The sequence below is a fragment of the Phacochoerus africanus genome, chromosome 9 (assembly GCF_016906955.1).
Source record: "Phacochoerus africanus isolate WHEZ1 chromosome 9, ROS_Pafr_v1, whole genome shotgun sequence".
Classification (NCBI taxonomy): domain Eukaryota; kingdom Metazoa; phylum Chordata; class Mammalia; order Artiodactyla; family Suidae; genus Phacochoerus; species Phacochoerus africanus.
This window is the reverse complement of record NC_062552.1, coordinates 93,354,173-93,373,705: the sequence shown is the minus strand read 5'-3', so window position 1 is coordinate 93,373,705 and position 19,533 is coordinate 93,354,173. Positions and strand designations below refer to the sequence as shown.

The 19,533-nt window shown below is 38.6% G+C and overlaps 1 protein-coding gene and 1 pseudogene across 5 annotated transcripts in view; both read right to left on the bottom strand.

Annotated features, from left to right (window-relative positions):
- GPHN (gephyrin) overlaps nucleotides 1-19,533 on the bottom strand; it is a 554,831-nt gene that overhangs the window by 131,338 nt on the left and 403,960 nt on the right. The window lies entirely within an intron of this gene.
- On the bottom strand, nucleotides 16,297-18,739 carry LOC125136909 (myelin-associated neurite-outgrowth inhibitor-like; annotated as a pseudogene).

Genomic DNA, 19,533 nt, shown 5'->3' with positions numbered 1-19,533 from the left:
GTGTGAATACCCCACTCCCCATCAATAGCTGTTCATGCCTACTAGAGGAGCACAATAGGTAGCTTAGGCAAGAATATCTATCACCTTATGCCAAATCATTGTTAAAGTAAAAATTAGATAGCTATTATTCTGCTTGCTATTTACTTATTTTCTAAGAATAAAAGTACAGTTTGTATGTAATCTTTATTTAAAATCTAAAACTAAAAGAATAGTTTGGAATAATAAATTAACATATATTGTTGTTTGTATAATCACGCATAAGAGTAAAATGTATAAAAGCTGATGCTCTCCTTTTAATAAACGGGTCATCTGCAGCACTTGCTGAGGGAGTTGGCTCCAATTCTTTCCGCGCCTGTTTGTAGCCCCTCCTCCTGTTCGTCGTCTCCTGGCTGCTGGGGCTGGACCCCGGCATTTGTCTACAAAAATTATATGGCCAATTACATATCATGATCTGGGAACTTCTTCTTCAGCCTCTTCTTTTCCTCATTCCCTTCCTTCTCCTTCTCCTCCTCAAATCATGCCTCCTCTTCCATCTGTATGTTAGAATGCTTGGAGCATAGTAAGCTCTCCATAAATGTTAGCTAAATGCATTGATATTATTTTTTATAGAGCCATCATTTGAGATAAACAGACTTAAATTCAGGTGGGAGAACAATTTGAATTAAGAAGCTCCATTTGTTCTTCCTCATTACTCTCCAGTCTTCTCTACTCTGCTCTGTGGCCTCAATGAGCTAGTGTTTATGAGTAAGACCAATGATCTTTCTGTCTCTGTGGCTTCTGCTTGAGTTCAGCCAATGGAAAGCATTGGCAGGAGAATGGCAAGCAGAAAAATACATAACTAAGGTGTTTATTCCTTTGGCCTCCTGTTAGGCAGAGTTGAGACTACAGTTGAGACTAAATCCAGAATGGGGAGGCTTCTGAATGCTAGGCTTAGGCGTCTGAACTTTATCATGTAAGCCAATGGGAAAGCATTTACATAACTTTATAAAGTAAGCTAACATTTTAAAGTTTTTAAGCATGGTGTGACACCCATAAAGATTTTTGCAGACTGATAAGAACAGATTGGGAACTTGGGGTTAATAGATGCAAACTATTGCCTTTGGAACAGATAAGCAATGAGGTCCTACTGTGTAGCACTGGGAACTATATCTAGTCACTTTTGATGGAACTTGATAATGTGAGAAAATAGAATGTGTACATATGTGTGTAACTGGGTCACCATGCTGCACAGTAGAAAATTGGCAGAACACTGTAAAACAGCTATAATGAAAAAAATTATATATGTAAAATATAAATAATACTACCCAGAAAAAAAAAAGATTTCTTGTAGAAAACAAATCCTACCACAGAGAGGTTAAAAGACTGGATCAAAGTCACATGTCTAATTAGACAGCAGGTCAAGATGAAAAGACCAAACCTCCAAATTTTTAGTCTGGTGTGCTTCCTCCTATATCACACTATGGGAACTTTCTTTGCTTCAATGTCATTTACTAAATATAAATTTAACACACTCTCTCTATAAGGCCTTTTATTAAACATTAGGAAGTGATGAGAGTGATATTAAGATAAGACAGGATTCCTATTTCCTGTAGTCTCATGGAACACACAAATCAAACTGCATTTTAATGAAAAAGTAAAAAAACCTAGAAATCCTCATGTTTTAACATAAAAACAAAATACTACATATGATAACATAGAACAGGGAATAACTGTTGGAACAAACTGTAAAACTTCACATAGAAGGTAACAACTGATTTGAGCTTTAAACAATAAGAAAAAGGTAGGAACATTTGAAACAATGAACAACAAAATAATAGAGATTTGAAAGTAATAGAGATTTGAAAGTACTTTTGGTAGAATGAGAAATTGCCTAATGAGGTTAGAGGTTGGGAGTGCAGAGAATGAAATATAAGACATAAAATTAGTTCAATTAAGGACAAATTTTGAGGATGCTTAGTCCTGTAGAAAATGGTGAACTATTAAGACTTCTAGAAAAGTGATACATAAAAAAATGTAACACTTGATGGTAGATTAAAAGGAAGAGAGACTGTTGATAGACAGAACAGTTAGTATGCCACTGCAGTTCTACAGGTGAAAGACAATGAAGGCCAGAGCTAATACAACAGAAATTGAAAAAAAAGGATATCTAGAAAAGTGATGACAAAGGATTCTATAAGTGACTGACTATGCTTTGGGAAGGAGAAGGTAAATATGGTGAGATTTCAAGTTTGGCTATTAGGGTAGGTGGGAGTGTCATTAACTAAGAGAGTAACATAGAAACAATTTGGATGGATGGATGCTAAATTTGGTTACTGATGAGGGAAATGTGAGATGCCAGTAGGACATCAAGGGGGTGATTCCAGTATGCAAAAGCAAGAAGTGTCTGGAGTTTGGAAGAGAAAAGGGAGGCCTTTATTCAAGCCTCATTAGTGTACAGCTGGTGAATCCAATAATACACATTTTAAAAATCCTTTTAACCATTTAGGATAGTCTTGTAAACTATACGCACATTTTTGTACCACAGATTTCTAGAACATTTTCATCCTGTGTGACTGAAACTTTGTACTTATGAAACAACAATGTTCCATATTTCCTCCTGCCCCAGCGCCTGGCAACTGCCACTCTACTTTGCTTCTATGAGTTGATTACTTGCATACCTCAGATAAGTCTAATTATAAAGTATTTGACTAGCTTATTTCATTTAGCATAATGACAAGTTTCTTGCATGTTGTAGACTGACATTTCCTTCTCTTCAAAGGTTGAATAATATTTCTTTGTATGTAGATATTTATTCATCTGTCGATGAACATTTAGGGTGCTTCCACATCTTGTCTACTGTGAATAATGCCGTAATAAACATGGATGTGATAATATCTCTTTGAGATCTTATTTTCAATTCTTTTTGATTATTTATTCGGAAGTAGGATTGCTGGATTACATGATAATTTTATTGTTAACTTTTTGAGGAACTTCTTCACAATTTTCCATAGTAGCTGCACCATTTTACAATCGTACCAGCAGTACACAAGGGTTCTGATTTCTCCACATCCTCACCAACACCTTTGAATTTTGTCAAATGCTTTTTTTGCATCTATTGGTTTTTGTCCTTTGTTCTGTTAATGTGATTTATTAGGTTAATTGATTTTTGTATGTTGAACCATCCTTGCATCTCAGGGATAAATCTCACTTGGTCATGGTGCATAATCTTTTTAACGAGCTTTTGAATTCGGTTTTCTAAAATTTGGTTTAGAATTTTTGCATCTATGTTCATCAGGGATACTGGTCTGCAGTTTTCTTATAGTATATCTATCTGACTCAGGATAATGATAGCCTCATAAAATAAGAAGTATTCTCTTTTCTTCAATATTTTAGGATAGTTAGACTAAAACTAGTGTTAACTTTAATTATTTGGTAGAATTCTACAGTGAAGCCATCTGGTTCTGGGCTCTTTGTAGAAGGCATTTAGTTACTGATTCAGTCTTTTTACTAGTTATGCATCTGTTGAAATTTTCTATTTCTTTGTGATTCAGTCTTGGTAAGTTGTATTTTACTAGGAATTTATCCACTTTTTCTAGATTGTTCAATTTTTGACATACAATTGTTCACAGTAGTCTCATTATCCTTTTCACTTCTGTGACATCGGTTGTAATGTCTCCTTTTCATTTCTAATTTTAGTTATTTGAGTCTTTTCCTTTTATTCTTGGTCTACCTAAGGGCTTGTCAAATTAGTTGATGTTTTCAAAATATCAACTCTTTCTTTTGTGGATTTCTTCTATTTTTCTATTCTAATTCCTTTATTTCTGCCCTAATCTTCATTATTTTCTTCATTTTGCTAACTTAAAGTTTAGTTTGTTCTTTTCCTAGTTAAGATGTATAGTTAGGATTTGTTTGTTTGTTTGTTTATTTGTGTTTTAGGGCTGCACCCGTGGCAGGCTAAGGGTTGAATTGGGGCTACAGCTGCTGGCCTACTCCACAGCCACAGCAATGTGGGATCCAAGCTGTGTTTGCAACCTACGCCACAGATCACAGCAATGCAGGATCCCCGACCCACTGAGCGAGGCTGGGGATTGAACCTGCATCCTCATGGATACTAGTCGGATTCATTTCCACTGCCCCACAACGGGAACTCCAAAGGTGACTGATTTGAGATTTTTCTTCTTTAATGTGAGCATTTGCAGCTACAAATTTCCCTGTTATTACTGCTTTTGTTGCATCCCATTAAGTTTTGGTATTTTGTTTTCATTTTCACTAGCTTCAAGATATTTTCTACTTTCCTTGTGATTTCTTTGACTTATTGGTTTAAGAGATTGATGTTTAACTTCCACAAATTTGTGCACTTTCCAACTTTGCTATTGCTACTGATTTCTATTTTCATTCCACTGTAACTGGGAAAGATACTTGGTAGATTTCAATCTTCTATAACAACGGTAAGACTTTTTTGTGGTCAACTATATGATCCATTCTAGAAAATGTTCTGGGTATGCTTGAAAGAATGTGTATTCTGCTGCTGTTGGGTGGAGTATTCTGTATATGCGTTTTAAGTACAATTTTTTATAGTATTGCTCAAGCTGTCTGTTTCCTTATAGATCTTCTGGCTGTTCTATATATTACTGAAAATGGAACATTGAATTCTACTATTATTGTGTGACTGTTTCTCCCCTCATTTCCGTCCAGGTTTGCCTGATAATTTGGGCACTGTGATGTCAGATGCATATCTGTTACCTCTTCCATTGTTATGGAATTAATATTTTAATCATGATATAATGCCTACTTTGTCTCTTAAAACAGTTTTTGTTTGATATAAGTATGGCCCTTTATGCTCTCTTTTGGTTACCATTTTTATGGAATAACTTTTTCCATCCTTTCACTTTCAGACTATGTGTGATTTTTCATCTAAGGTGAGTCTCTTATAGACAGTATATAGTTGCAGTTCATTTAAAAAATATCCACTCAGCCATTCCACGTCTTTTTTTTGCCTTTTTTTTGTTGTTGTTATTGTTGTTGTTGTTGTTTTGTTGTTGTTATTGTTGTTGCTATTTCTTGGGCCGCTCCCGTGGCATATGGAGGTTCCCAGCCTAGGGGTCGAATTGGAGCTGTAGCCACCGGCCTACGCCAGAGCCACAGCAACGCGGGATCCGAGCCGTGTCTGCAACCTACACCACAGCTCACGGCAACACCGGATCGTTAACCCACTGAGCAAGGGCAGGGACCAAACCCACAACCTCATGGTTCCTAGTCAGATTCGTTAACCACTGCGCCACGACGGGAACTCTCCATGTCTTTTGATAGAAGAATTTAACCCATTTATATTTAAAGTTAGTACCAATAGGGAAAGACTTACTATAACCACTCTGTTAATTGTTTTTTTGGTCTGTTTTGTAGCTATTCTGTCTGTCTTTCCTGGTCTTGCTGCTTTCCTTTGTGTTTCGCTGTTTTTTTCTTTTCTTTTTGTATTGACCTTTCTTTGATTCTTTTCTCATTTTCTTTTTGTGTATTTTGTGTAGGTATATTTTTTGGGGTGAGGTAGTGGTTACCATAGATGTTACATAAAACATCTTATAGTTATAACAGCCTATTTTACACCGATAATAACCTTACTTCAATCATACACAAAACTTTACCTTTTAAATATCCCCATTCCTACTTTATGTTATTAATGTCACAAATTATATATAGTACATACATTTATGTAATCTGTTACTTTTATGCTTTTATATTTAAAATTCTATCATAAAAGTGCTTTATACACTACCATTACAATATTATAGAATCTGTATTCATCTATGTATTTCCCTTTATTGTTGAATTTGATATTTTAATATGCTTTTGTATTGCTGTCTACTGTCATTTTGTTTCAACTTGCAGAACTACCTTTAGCATTTCTTATAAGGCATGTCTAATGGTGACAAACTCCTTGGCTTTTGTTTATCTGCAAAGTTCTTATTTCTCCTTCATTTTCAAAGTACAGCATTGCTGGACTAAGTATTCTTGGTTGGCTGTTTTTTTTTCTTTCAGCATTTTAAGTGTATCTACCACTTCCTTCTGGCCTGTAAAGTTTCTGGTGAGAGAGCCATGATAATCTTATGGGAGCTCCCTTCTATGTGATGAGCTGCATTTGGCTTGTGGCTTTCAAGATTTTCTCTTTATCTTTGACTTTTGACTATCTGATTATCATGTGTCTTGGTGTAAACCTCTTTGGATTCATCCTAGATGGAATAGTTTGAATTTCAATGTCCTTTTCTTTCCTCAGCTTTGGGAAATTTTAAGCCATTACTTTTTCAAATAAGCTCTCTGTCTTTTCTCTCTCTTTCTGAAACTCCCATGATGCATATATTACTCTTCTTAGGTTTTCACTTGTCTTCATTTTTTCCTTTTTGTTTTCCTGACTTGATAATTTCAAATGATCTTTCTTCAAATTCTTTTTTTTCTGCTTGATTAATAAGCCTGCTATTGAATGCTTCCAGTGATTTTTTTCAATCCTGTTATTATAATCTTCAGTTCCAGAATTTATATCTGGTTCTTTTTAAAGCTTCTATCTCTTTATTGAGATTTTCATTTTGTTCATATATTGTTTTCCTGATTTTGCAATAGTTGCCTAATCTGTGTTCTGTAGATCATTTATATTTAAGAAAATTACCTTGATTTCCCTGTTAGGAAATTTAAAGAACTCTGTGTCTTTGAGGTTGGTTTCTGGAAATTTATTTTGTTCGTTTGGGCCATGTTTCCCCATTTCTTCATGTGCCTTGTGATTCCCCCCCCCCTCTTTTTTTATCTTGAGTATTATGTATTTGGAAAACTAGCCACATTGCTCAGTCTTTATGGTCTGGCTTTATACAGGGGAAGATTTTCACCAATCAGCCTGGCTAGAGATTCTGGAGGCCTCCAAAACCTTTTCCAGGTGATATTGACTTCTCTTGGCTCTGTATATAACTTCCTAATCAGAGATTCGCTGGATTCTTTTTCAGGATCACGTAAACTCTTATTCCTTCTTTGCCTACAGTGCTGCAGGCTCTCTGGTGCTACAGCAGCAAGCAAACCTACTCCTTTATTCTTAGGCATCCAAAATATGCTGGCTCAAGTACCTTGAATCAGTTGAGACAGAAACCAGGCCTTTGGGCAACCTCCCAGAAAAAAACAGATTGCTAGACACATGCTCCACTCTTCTCCCTTACCCAATGGAGAGATTGTGAGTTGGATGGCTTCTCCCCATTGTACTGAGCCATGCTGGCCTCTGTTATCATTTCAGGCTCTCTGGTGTCAATGCAAGCTGCTTCTGGCTCTCTCTTGCTTTCAGGGGCCCAAGGGACCCAAACTATGCTAGTTCCATTAGCACTGCATCAAGCAAGATAGAAACCAGTTCCTTGGGCAGCCTTGTGAAAAGATGCAACATTGGGTGAACATTCTACTCTTCTTTCTCCTTCTCCCTCCGGTTAGAGACTAGAAGCCAGGTTTCTCTGCTGACCATGGTGAGCTGGATTGGCTTGGGGGTGGAGAGATCACTTGGGGGTAAAGTGAAAAGACTCTTCTTACCCATTTTAATGCAGCTGTTCTTGGCTTGTTCTTGGCTTTGCCCTCACTTGGTACTGCAACATCTTAACTGGTTTCTGGAGTTCTCATTAAGGTATTTTGGTCCATATATTGTTAAGTTCATGTCTGTAGGGGAAAGAAGGGTAGGACTTCCTATTCTGCAATCTATTAACTTAATGGTTTTAGCTATACCAGATACAATATTGATAATGAGGCTAAAAAGATTGACTAAAAGTAATAAATGAGTCACAATTTTTCATATAAAATAAAAATGTGATAATCTAGGAAAATAAGACAAGTGAGATCAAATTTAAATTGAAGGTAAATGCGATTTATGGAATTATTAGGTTTCACAAATAATTTGAGAACTTGGTAAATAAACTATATGAGGATATATGAAACAGTTGATTTATTTAGGAGATTAGATGAGAAAGTTGAGAAGAGTAGTGCTTATAAATAGTACCTCAATAAATATTTATGGAAGTGAATTGCTAATTATCTTTAGTTACATAAAGAAAAATTGGAGTTCCCCTTGTGGCTCAGCGGAAATGAATCTGACTAGCATCCATGAGGACACAGGTTTCCTCCCTGGCCTTGCTCAGTGGGTTAAGGATCCGGCATTGCCGTGAGCTGTGGTGTAGGCCAGCAGCTACAGCTTTGAATCAACCTCTAGCTGGGAACCTCCATAAGCTGCAGGAGTGGTCCTAAAAAAAAAAAAAAAAGACAAAAAAAGAAAAACTGAGTAAATGATGATAAGCAGCTGTTGTCTGGTCCAGTAAATGCCAAATAAGGGGTAATGAATTAGTTTGTAGCAGGAGAGAATTAGGGAAACTTTTCTAAAAATAAGAATCACAAGAAATCAGCATATTTCTTCAAGGACTATTTTATAATTCTCTTTTCTGAGGAATATAAAGAGAAAAGAGAAGTTGCCATCGTGGCTTGGTGGAAATAAATCTGTCTTGTATCCATGAGGACACAGGTTTGATCCCTGGCCTTGCTCAGTGGGTTAAGGATCTGGCATTGCCATGAGCTGTGGTGTAGGTCACAGACACAGCTCAGATTTGGCATTGTTGCAGCTGTGGTAAACGCCAGCGGCCACAGCTCTGAATTGACCCCTAGCCTGAGACCCTCCATATGCTGGAGGTGCAGCCCTAAAAAGACAAAAAATAAAAAAAGCAGAATAAAAAAATAAAGAGAACTTCATATTTTTTAAGGCAAGTTGCAAGATAATTAATTAGAAGAAAGGTGCAAGAGAATGATCTAGAATAGATTGAATGGCATAAGTCTAAATCCAAAAATATGATAATATACTCCAGGTAAGAGGATAATATACTCCAGGTAAGAGGTAAGAGGCAGTAGGCCCTATATCTGGGTGACAATAGTGAAAATAAATGAAAGAATAAGGGCCAGAATAAAACACTAAGTAATTCAAAAAGAAGGAGCAGTAAGAAAAATAGTACTGGTAACAAAGTTTTTGCTAATGTCTATGGCTTTCCTTCTCTGCTCCCACTCTGATTTATTATTCTGGATGGTCTGCTATCCTTTGCCTACTCTGCTTGCCCAAGGTTTTCCTTTAATTTATTTACTCACTCACCCATTCAATATGTCTATTGAGAGACAGTAATTGTGCCAGATCCTGGAAACTGTAGCAGTGAACAAGATAGATGAAGTACTGCAAGGAGCTTAGGGTGGAATGGAAGAAAGAGTAGAGAAGATAGAAAAGTACTGTACTGCAAACAGGCTTGCAATAAGGTAGGGGAACTACAAGGCACTAGAGAAAAACATGGGAGAGGTGCTTTTCTCAGATTTGAGAGGTGTAGGAAGCCTCTTGGGGTATCTATAGGATAAGCAGAACTTTTCCAGGGAAAGAGATGGGACAATAACACATTTTGGAAAAGAGGGAACTATCTGCAAATTGAAAGTACCATATGGCTGGAGCAGTGAATTCCAGGTGAGAGTGACAGAGATAAAACTAGAGGTAAGCAGAAGCTAGACTGTAAGCAATTTCAAGACTTTGGGACTTTAAGAAAAAGAAGAAGCTATTAAAGCATGTAAGTCATTAAGGGGCATGAGAGGTTTAGAACTGCATTAAAAAGATAAAAATTGTAGAAAGAGGATAAAGATAAGCATTGTAAAGATTTTTGGTTTGGACAACTAGATAGTGATGTCATTCTTTGAGATGTGAAGAAGAACAGGTTGAGATTATACATTTAGTTTTAGTCATGTCGAATATGAGATGCTTGTGGAATATTCAAGAAGAGATCTACAATAGATACTTGGAAATAAGTCCAAACTTTAGGGAAAAAACATGAGTTTGCTGAAGCTCTGTAAGTGGATAACCTTGTGTATGCAGAATATAGAATGTGCTTGTGAGGTCTAAGAGAGAACTCTGAATAATAGTGATATTTAATGATGAGGCCCAAAGTAAGGGCGTTCAGAGAAGCTGGAGAAAAAGGAAACATTTTAAAAGGAGAGAATGGAGTTACCGTCATGGCGCAGTGGAAACAAATCTGACTAGGAACCATGAGGTTGCAGGTTCGATTCCGGCCTTGCTCAGCGGGTCAAGGATCTGGTGTTGCTGTAAGCTACGGTGTAAGTTGTAGATGTGGCTTGGATCTGGCTTTGCTGTGGCTGTGGAGTCTGATTAGACCCCCAGCCTGGGAACCTCCATATACTGTGGGTGTGGCACCCCCCCAAAAAACAAAAATACCAAAAAAAAAAAAAAAAAGGAGAGAACAATGCCAAGGAAGAGAGCTGTTTTATGTGGGTGTGATTCACAGTAGCACCAACTCTGACATACCTTCCTTTAGGTTTTCCCTTTCTCATATACTTAATAATAGTTTTGTATGCACCCATTTTCTTAACACGCAACCCTCAGAGGTTGCAGCCAGATTATCTGATAAATTTATCTAAAATTAATGGATTCTAAAGGCTTAATGTGTTATCCCATGCAGTTAACAGATTTTCATTGAAGTAGTAGTGTTTTTTTTTCAAGATAATGCCTTCACTTTAAAGAACAATTTAAAAAATAATAACAGTAATAACTACTACTAGTAGCAATAGTAACGATAATAGCAGCTAACATTTATTGAGTGACTACTGTCTACCAAACACCTCACAGTTCAATCTTCACAACAACCTATAGATACTCTTATTATCCTCATTTTACAGATAAAGAAATGGATGCACAGAGATACTGAGCACTTGGCAGTAAGTAGGGAAATAAAGATTTGATCACAGGTAGTTTAATCCTAGAGTATGTTTTCTTTAAAATGAGCCAATGAGGACAGGTGTTTGAGACCTGCAGATTTTTTGCTGTATTTAAAAACACATAAAAAAGGCAAGTACTTACTCTGCTTATATATATGCCTGAATTTGAGCAGCACATCAACTTAGAGGGTTCAGGCCTACCTATTTAAAAGTGTTTCATTGCCTTCTTAAATTAGAATTAACATTTGTGACTTATAATACTTTAAATACTAAGGGGTTTTAATGGACTAGATTTATCATTACAGGAAATATTTATCAAACCTGTGGCAGTGGGAGGAAGGACAGGTTTCTTACAGATTTAAGATCACTATCATTAAAATAATGATGGCAAAAATACAATATCTAACATTTACGTATGATTAAAATATGTGAACAAGAAGAAGCTGTAAGGTTATAAACAGAAAATCATTCATTATAAAATAAAATAGAATTAAATCTAATTCTGAAACCTTTGAGTATTAAGATCAGTGGAAGAAACCCTAAAACTCATAAAATTCAATTGACTAGAGCAAGACTATATATAAAGTAGAAAAAGTGAAGCCTCATAGAAAGTTAGGAGCTGAAGATAAACTAACATATCTCAAAATTTTCATTGAATAGTTCTGGGAAGAATTTTAATGAATGACATTTATCTCAACTGCATCCCACTGAACCCTATTCTATTATAAAACAAATGTCTTTCTCTAATAAAAGAGTAATGTCTTCAAGTAAGTGTGTCTTTAAGATAAAATTACTTTGAAATTAAAAAAAACCTATTTGAAACCTGGGATGAAAGCGCTAGTCTTTGAGAATCCATTCGGCAATTCCATTCAGAGGAAAAGAGTTACTTGAAAATGAGGGCAATGCTGAGTCAGTTTTGAAATAGAGCCATGTGAAATCCCTTACTTCAGTAGTGACTCGACTAATGATTATCGCACTTTCTTGCTGCTAAAGTAGTAAAATCTCTCTCTCTCTCTTTTTTTTTTTGTCATCTTTTGTCTTTTTAGGGCTGCACCCTCGGCATATGGAGGTTCCCAGGCTAGGGGTTTAATTGAAGCTACAGCTGCCAGCCTATGCCAGAGCCACAGCAACGCCAGATCTGAGCCACGTTTGTGAACTACACCACAGCTCACGGCAATACCAGATCCTTAACTCACTGAGTGAGGCAAGGGATTGAACCCGTAACTTCACGGTTCCTAGTTGGATTTGTTTCCACTGTGTCACGATGGGAACTAAAGTAGTAAAATCTCTTAATTCATTCAAAGAAGGGAATCACTTCTTTCTGTAACTCAAATCCTGAAGCCTCTATTCCACCCATTTTACAGTTTGTTCAAATAAGAATCTCCAGAAATTAGCATAGAATTTCATACCTAGTTAAATGAAGAAAGATGCCTTTTCACCAAGTTAGGATGCAGCAGATAAATGATTCTGCACTCTAGGGATGTTTCTGAGTAATAACTAATGTTGGCTACTGCATTAGAATGAGAATTGAAACATGTCCTTACTATACCATTGTTTTTATCAACATAACTTTATTAACCCAGAAACCGCTTGTCCAGGAAGATAAAACAGCAAATAACTTTGCTATTCAATCTAGGAACTTTCTAAAAGACTCATTAGCTTTTTTTTTTTTTTTCTTTTTAGAACTGCACCCACAGCAAATGGGGGTTCCCAGGCTAGGGGGCGAACTGGAGCTGAAGCTGCTGGCCTATGCCACAACCACAGCAATGCCAGATTCGAGCCATGTCTGCAACCTATACCACAGCTCATGCAATGCCAGATCCTTTACCCACTGAGTGAGGCCAGGGATAGAACTTGTGTCCTCATGGATGCTAGTCAGATTCATTACCGTAGAGCCACGACGGGAACTCCAAGACCCATTAGCTTTTAGATAGTATCAAGGACAATTTACACACCAAGATTCTGTTACACCCTCACCCCCATATCCTTGCATAGGAGGCAGCCCCTTCACTGATCTGATGCAGAGCACCTTTCCAGAGAGCGAGGCATGCTGTGGGCACAGGGCCCTGGCCTCCACTGCTGGCCATGAGGTGGCCTATTGTAGGACTGTCAATTGGCCTGGGCTGCCTGGCCTGAAAAGTGGGTGGGAAGAAAACTGGGGAGGGTTCCTGGAGTTTAGCACAAAAGATCACATTAATCCCAAGTTTGGCATTGATTTCACTTTTTAAGGCAAGAAAATGAAAGAGATATTTGCATGACAAAAGTTCCTCCAGGGGTGAAACATACAGATTATTTTGTGATTGGGAGTGGAATCGCCACCAGATACTTACATACCATGGCCTAGTTCACTGTAAAATATACAACTACCTGAGACGGAAAAGTGAGCCTCATGTTAAGATACAAAGGGAGATAGTACTGAAAGGTTTAATATTGCTTAAGATGAAAGTATTACCAAAGGAATTGATGGATTCACTGTAATAGCCATTAAAATCCCAAAGGCCTTTCTTCCTCCCAGAATGGAAAAGCCAATCCTTATATTCATATGGAATGGCAACAAACAATATTGAAAAAGAACATGGTTGAAAGACTCTCATTTCCTGATTTCAAAACTCACAACAAAGCTATAGTAATTAAAACTGTGTAATGCTAGTATAATGGCAGACATATAGATCCCCATGGAATAGAGAGTCCAGAAATAAACCAATTCATCTACAGTAAACTGATTTTTGACAAGGGTGCCAAGACCATTCAATGGGGCAAGAATGGTCTCTTCAACAAATGGCACCAGGACACCTGGATATCCACATGCAAAAGAATGACTGGATCACTATCTTACACTGTACACAAAAATTAACTCAACATGGATCAATAACCTAAATATCAGAGCTAAGACCATATAACTCTTAGAAGAAAACATAGGAGTAAAGTTTCATGACTTTGGATCTGGCAACAAATTCTTCGACAGGATACCAAAAGCACACATGATAAAAGAAAACTTAAATATATTGAACTTCACCAAAATTAAAAACTTTCATGCATTAAAGAATATTATCAGGAAAGTGGGAGTTCCTGTTATGGTTCAGTGGTTAATGAACCCAACTAGCATCCATGAGGTTGTGGGTTCAATCCCTGGCCTCGTTCAGTGGGTTAAGGATCTGGCATTGCTGTGAGCTGTAGTGCAGGTTGCAGACGCAGGCTTGGATCCCGTGTTGCTGTGGCTGTGGCATAGGCTGGTGGCTACAGCTCCAATTCGACCCCTAACCTGGGAACCTCCATATGCTGCAGGTGTGGCCCTAAAACAGAGGAAAGACATATACCACTGAATTATTCATTTTAAATGATTAATTTTATATTATGTGAAATTCACCTCAATTAAAAAAAAGATCAGGAGTTCCCATCGTGGCGCAGTGGTTAACGAATCCGACTAGGAACCATGAGGTTGCGGGTTTGGTCCCTGCCCTTGCTCACTGGGTTAACGATCCGGCGTTGCCGTGAGCTGTGGTGTAGGTTGCAGACACGGCTCGGATCCCGCGTTGCTGTGGCTCTGGCGTAGGCCGGTGGCTACAGCTCCGATTCGACCCCCTAGCCTGGGAACCTCCATATGCCGTGAGAGCAGCCCAAAGAAATAGCAAAAAAAGACAAAAAAAAAAAGATCAACAGGACACTGATGATTGGTTTTGTGTGGACTCTGGCAGCCATGGTGATTCGCTTGATGTTCCAGAAACCAGAGAAATCTACCAAATAGAGAAATTATGGATCCTGTATTCTATGATGTTTAGTCTAGATAGCATCTGTAACATTGTCTGAAGACTCCATCTTAGACTTGAAGATGACACTTCATCTCTGACTCCAGTGGAATTTGAGTATGAATGAAATGAAATGAACTGCTTTAGTTATTTCAGATTTAGGATGATTTGCTTCTCTGAAAAACATAGCTCCTTATCTTGACCTAGTTTGGTTAGGTTGTTGTTAATGAAAGCCTTATCTCTTGGGTACTCATGCTGACTGATACCTGAAGATTGTAGTTAAATGACTGAATACACCAAAAAATCAATATGTTCAAAACACAACTTTAACATGTGGTCTTTATTCCCGGAGACACCAGTAAGATTTCCTGGAATTAGCATTGGCCCTTTTGCTCAACCTGAGCTTTGCTCAGGTTTTAATTAACTTTGCTTACATGCAAATCTGTTCTATAGAATAGAAAGGCCAAAATTAAAGTAAAACAAAGCCACACACCATACATATAAAATCCTTGCCTTGCTGTGTCCACCAATCTTAAAATTTTATATCATGATCTTTACCCAATTCTACTCAAAATGCCACAATGAAAGACTCAATTTAAACCTAGCTTCAAAATATCACAAACATCTCAATGTCGAACCCACAGTGAGATGCTACTAAGGCACTGTTAAGGTGGCGTTCTCCCTGGCTATAGCAACCTGTTTTTTGTGGGGAGCCATCATTCAACAGTCTTAGGGGCCATCAGGAGACTTAGTCAAGACTAACCCCTTTACACCAAAGCCCAAGATCCTTGATTTGACAATAGCAAGTTCCTCTAGGCCCCATGACCCTACTGCTTTGAGGAATGGGATTGATTCTAATCACCAAAGTGAGATAAGTAAATCTCATGTTCAGCTGAACACTGGTTTTTTTTCCTTGAGCTCCCCAAGTGCTAAGTTTATTTTTTCTCTTCCTCTTTCTCTTTCTTTCTTTCTTTCTTTCTTTCTTTCTTTCTTTCTTTCTTTCTTTCTTTCTTCTTCTTTCCTTTCTTCCTTTTCTTTCTTTCTTTCTTTCTTTCTTTCTTTCCTTTCTTCTTTCTTTCTTTTCTTTCTTTTTTCTTTTTCCTTTCCTTTCCTTTCTTTTCTTTCTTCTTCTTTCTTCTTTCTTTCTTTCTTTCTTCTTTCTTTCTTTTCTTCCTTCCTTCCTTCCTTCCTCCTCCCTCCCTTTCTTTCTTCCTTTTTTTGTCTTTTTAGGGCTGGCACATGGAAGTTCCCAGGCTTGGGCTCTAGTCAGAGCTGTAGCTGCCGGCCTATGTCACAGCCACAGCAATGTCAGATCCGGGCCATGTCTGCGGCCTATACCACAGCTCACGGCAATGCTGGATCCTTAACTCAGTGAGCAAGGCAGGGATCGAACCTGCGTCTCATGAATGCTAGTCAGATTCATTTCTATTGAGCCATGATGGGAACTCCAAAGCTTATTTTTTCTCATGGGAATAAGGAACTTGTCTTGTTACAGAAAACATTACTATTTGTCTCTTTTTATCCTTGTCATTTTAAAATTTAAAATTTTTTTTTGCTTTTTAGGGCAGCACCCACAGCATATGGAGGTTCCCAGACTAGGGGTCTAATCGAAGCTACAGTTGCCAGCCTACGCCAGAGGCACAGCAATGCCAGATCCAAGCCGCATCTGCGACCTACATCACAGCTCATGGCAACACCGGATCCTTAACCCACTGAGAGAGGCCAGGGATTGAAACCTACAACCTTGTGGTTCCTAGTCAGATTCATTTCTACTGCACCATGACAGGAACTCCTATTTTTGTTGTTTTTTTTTTTTTTTTTTTAAAAAACTTGTTCCCTTTTAATAGGGAAAGTTGTTCTTAAATACACAACTTTTTTCATAATACAATGAAAGCTTGCCCTTCTTTGAGGGAGGGAGAACAGCAATGCCTACATATGTTTTCAGGTGACTCAAACATTTCTCAGGGGGCAAAAATGGAATGCTTTTCTAATCTAAATAAAGGAGAGGCCAATACCTCCTCCAAGTATGGCTTGTTTCTCACTCACGTATCTTCCATCCCAGGAAAATAATTTAGCTCTACATAGGACTTTTCCAGTAAGATACAGAAAACACACATTATCTCTATTTGTAAGAGATTTGCAATGAAAATTTAGACAACAGTGAAAACTGCTTCGCTGGTATATCAACCACCTCTTGTCCCTAACTGTAGTGGCCACCCTACTCTAATTGTTCCTGGTAATCTCTAAGAATGTCCACATCATACTGACCCCACAAGCCTAAATGGAAAGAAAGCCATTAACTTGGCTGTGCCCCAAGTGCAGTGGACTTCCCTACACTTTCCCTGTTCCTGCAACTCTCTCCCCGTTGGGTCAACACGAAAGGAAGAGATGGTTGGAAACTTGAAGTTCATGTTTCTGACTGGCAACCCACGCCATCCCCAAAAGGCTGAAGAATCATCCAAGAGATTTCAGATGCTCTATGAAGAAATTCGCTTTAACATTTACAACTTTAAGACTTTGCATACATTACAACAGTGCCTTAGTGATACAAATTGTAAAATACTTTCCATTCCTTTGGATTTTGCATATGATAGTTCTGCATCAGTCACAGCAGGTAGATTGAGCAAGTTTTATTTTTTATATTTTTTTAAAACGTATTCAACTAGATATGATTCAGAATAGCTTAATACTCCTTTTTAAAAAAATATTTCAGTTAGCTAAAAAATTGCCTGGAAGCCCGACTAAGCAGGATTTGCTTCAGGACCAACCCAGAGAGTCAGCTGGAGATTAAGGGCACTGGGCACCGTGGGCCAGCCATAGAACTGTTCAGCTGAGTGTTGAGAGCATTAAGAAGAAAGTCCTGGTTGGAGACACAAGGCCTGCGGCACCAGCTGTGGACCCTCCATGGTGTGATTGAATAGCTCCATTCTCAACCATCTGCAGGGTGATCACCACTGAGGGGGCATGTAGCTGTAGTTGGGTGTCTCTGGGGCCGGATACATGGGCACAATGACCAGGTGTGTTAGGGGAGACAAGAATTGGGGAGTGGGAAGTCAGTACAGTACCATGGCAATAGGGGTTCCTGCTACCATGTTTGTGGAGGCCCTGCTGCCGCTAGGCAGGGGGTTGGGAGCAGGGTATATCATCACCTGCCCGCAGATGGGCTGCATCACCTTGATGTGGTGGATGACCTGAGGGGGTGCTGCATACAGGGTCTGTGTCTAGTACGTGCCTTGCTGTGCCTATGGACTCTGGGTGGGGGGGGGGAGGGGGAAGGAATTTAACACCAGGTATACAACAGTCTGTTAGGGGATGGGGAGGAACACAGTGGCTTTGCTGGTGGGGAACAGGACACGTTGTAAGTTGTGCCAGGACTGTATACTGTTTGGAAGGTAGGATTTGTGCAAGTGTACATGTGGGGGAGTAGGCACGAACTGCTGCTGTGTATCCTATGGGGAGACCAGCTGGATAACCAATTCCTTTGGCATTTGCATAGGGAACCCCAGAAGAAGCCAGGCTATAAACAGGATTCATGATTTCAATTACTGTAATGTAATGGTGGCCTGAGCCTCAGTGCCCAGAGCTCCCTGGCCAAGAGTGGGCTCTGCTGTGCGGCTCAGCCAGCTCTGTGCCAAAGAGGCCTGCTCTGATGCTGGGCTGGGCCACCAGGCCTGGGTTGCCGCTGTTGCCCACGCCTCTCCACAACCCATGTTCCCTTCCAAAAGTGCGTAGCCACCAAGCTCTATCCTTGTCATTTTCTTTATACTTCTGTAAGGGGAAATTCGTATGGAAAAATATGGGTGTAGGCCCCAATAAGTCTATTTTGCAAATTAGCTCTGAGAATTGAGAGGTTGGGGTTTCTTCTCATACTGGTGTCCTGGGTTACTCATGAACCTCTGAAAACTTTTCTTGTTCTTATTTTGCTAGTGAGAGTCTGGCTATGGGTGAGAGCTCCCCTTCAAACCTTCTGAAGCTATGGAACTACAAATATTTTAGTTTGTAACTGGACAGCCACCCACTAGGCTGGTGAGTCTGATATATGAAGTGTCCAAAGCAACACTCTGGATGGACTATTCACAGGATCTCAGGTTTATCCCAATCTAAACCTAAGTCTATGCCTCTTCCAGGCCAGACTCCTACTTCTTAAATGTATTTGAGTTATACCCCAAATCTGTGTAATTTAGAATTATAGTGGCCACTATGGGGAACTTTTGTTACAAAGAAAATTGAGAGGCATTGTAGGACAAAAAACAGAAACAAAATTCCAAACATCTAATGGGCTGGATATTTTTGATTGGCATGAGGAAATATCCAAAAGAAATTCAGATTTCAAAATTGCTTCAAGAAATTCCTTAGCCAAGCAAAATAAAATTGTGAATGACTTAAAATAATGCTTCTTTAGATTCTCCAAAAATCACTTCTTGAAACTAGTGGACTTTATCTTATTATTTCTTTTTCTCCATCCTCTATTCTCCCATTTCCCTCTGCCATCTCTCCCTCTGCTCCACTCCCCATTCCTTTTGGTGGGTCAGAAATTTCCAAAACTCAGTTACTTATTAAAGTTTAACTTCATTCAGAACAGAAAATAATCCCCTTATGACTGATTTTAAGCTCTGTTCTTCCTCTGAGAGTCATTAATGAATTTCCAAAGCCTAGAAAAGGGAGAGCAAAATTTGCAGAGGAATTTGGAATAAACTTAAGAACATACCCAGGCCTTCCAGGTATAAAACAATTAGTTCATATGTTAGTAGAAACTTGAGATGCAAAAAAAATATTCCATGAGAAAAGCAGAATGGGAAGAACCTGAGGGTGACTCAAAAGAACCTAAATTGCACAGGAAACGAGAAGGGGTAAGAAAAGCTATCTACAGAAGTTGGTTGAAGTCTTATGGAGGCTTTTCCTAAAATCCTTCCTGAGAAAGTAGATTGGACTCTCAGTCTTACAAACAAGGAGAGGATGAGAACACTGGAGACTTCAGGGATAGGCTCTTTAACAGCTTTGGACACACTCAGGAATAGATCTCAAAGCAGATGGGATTCTTAATCCACCC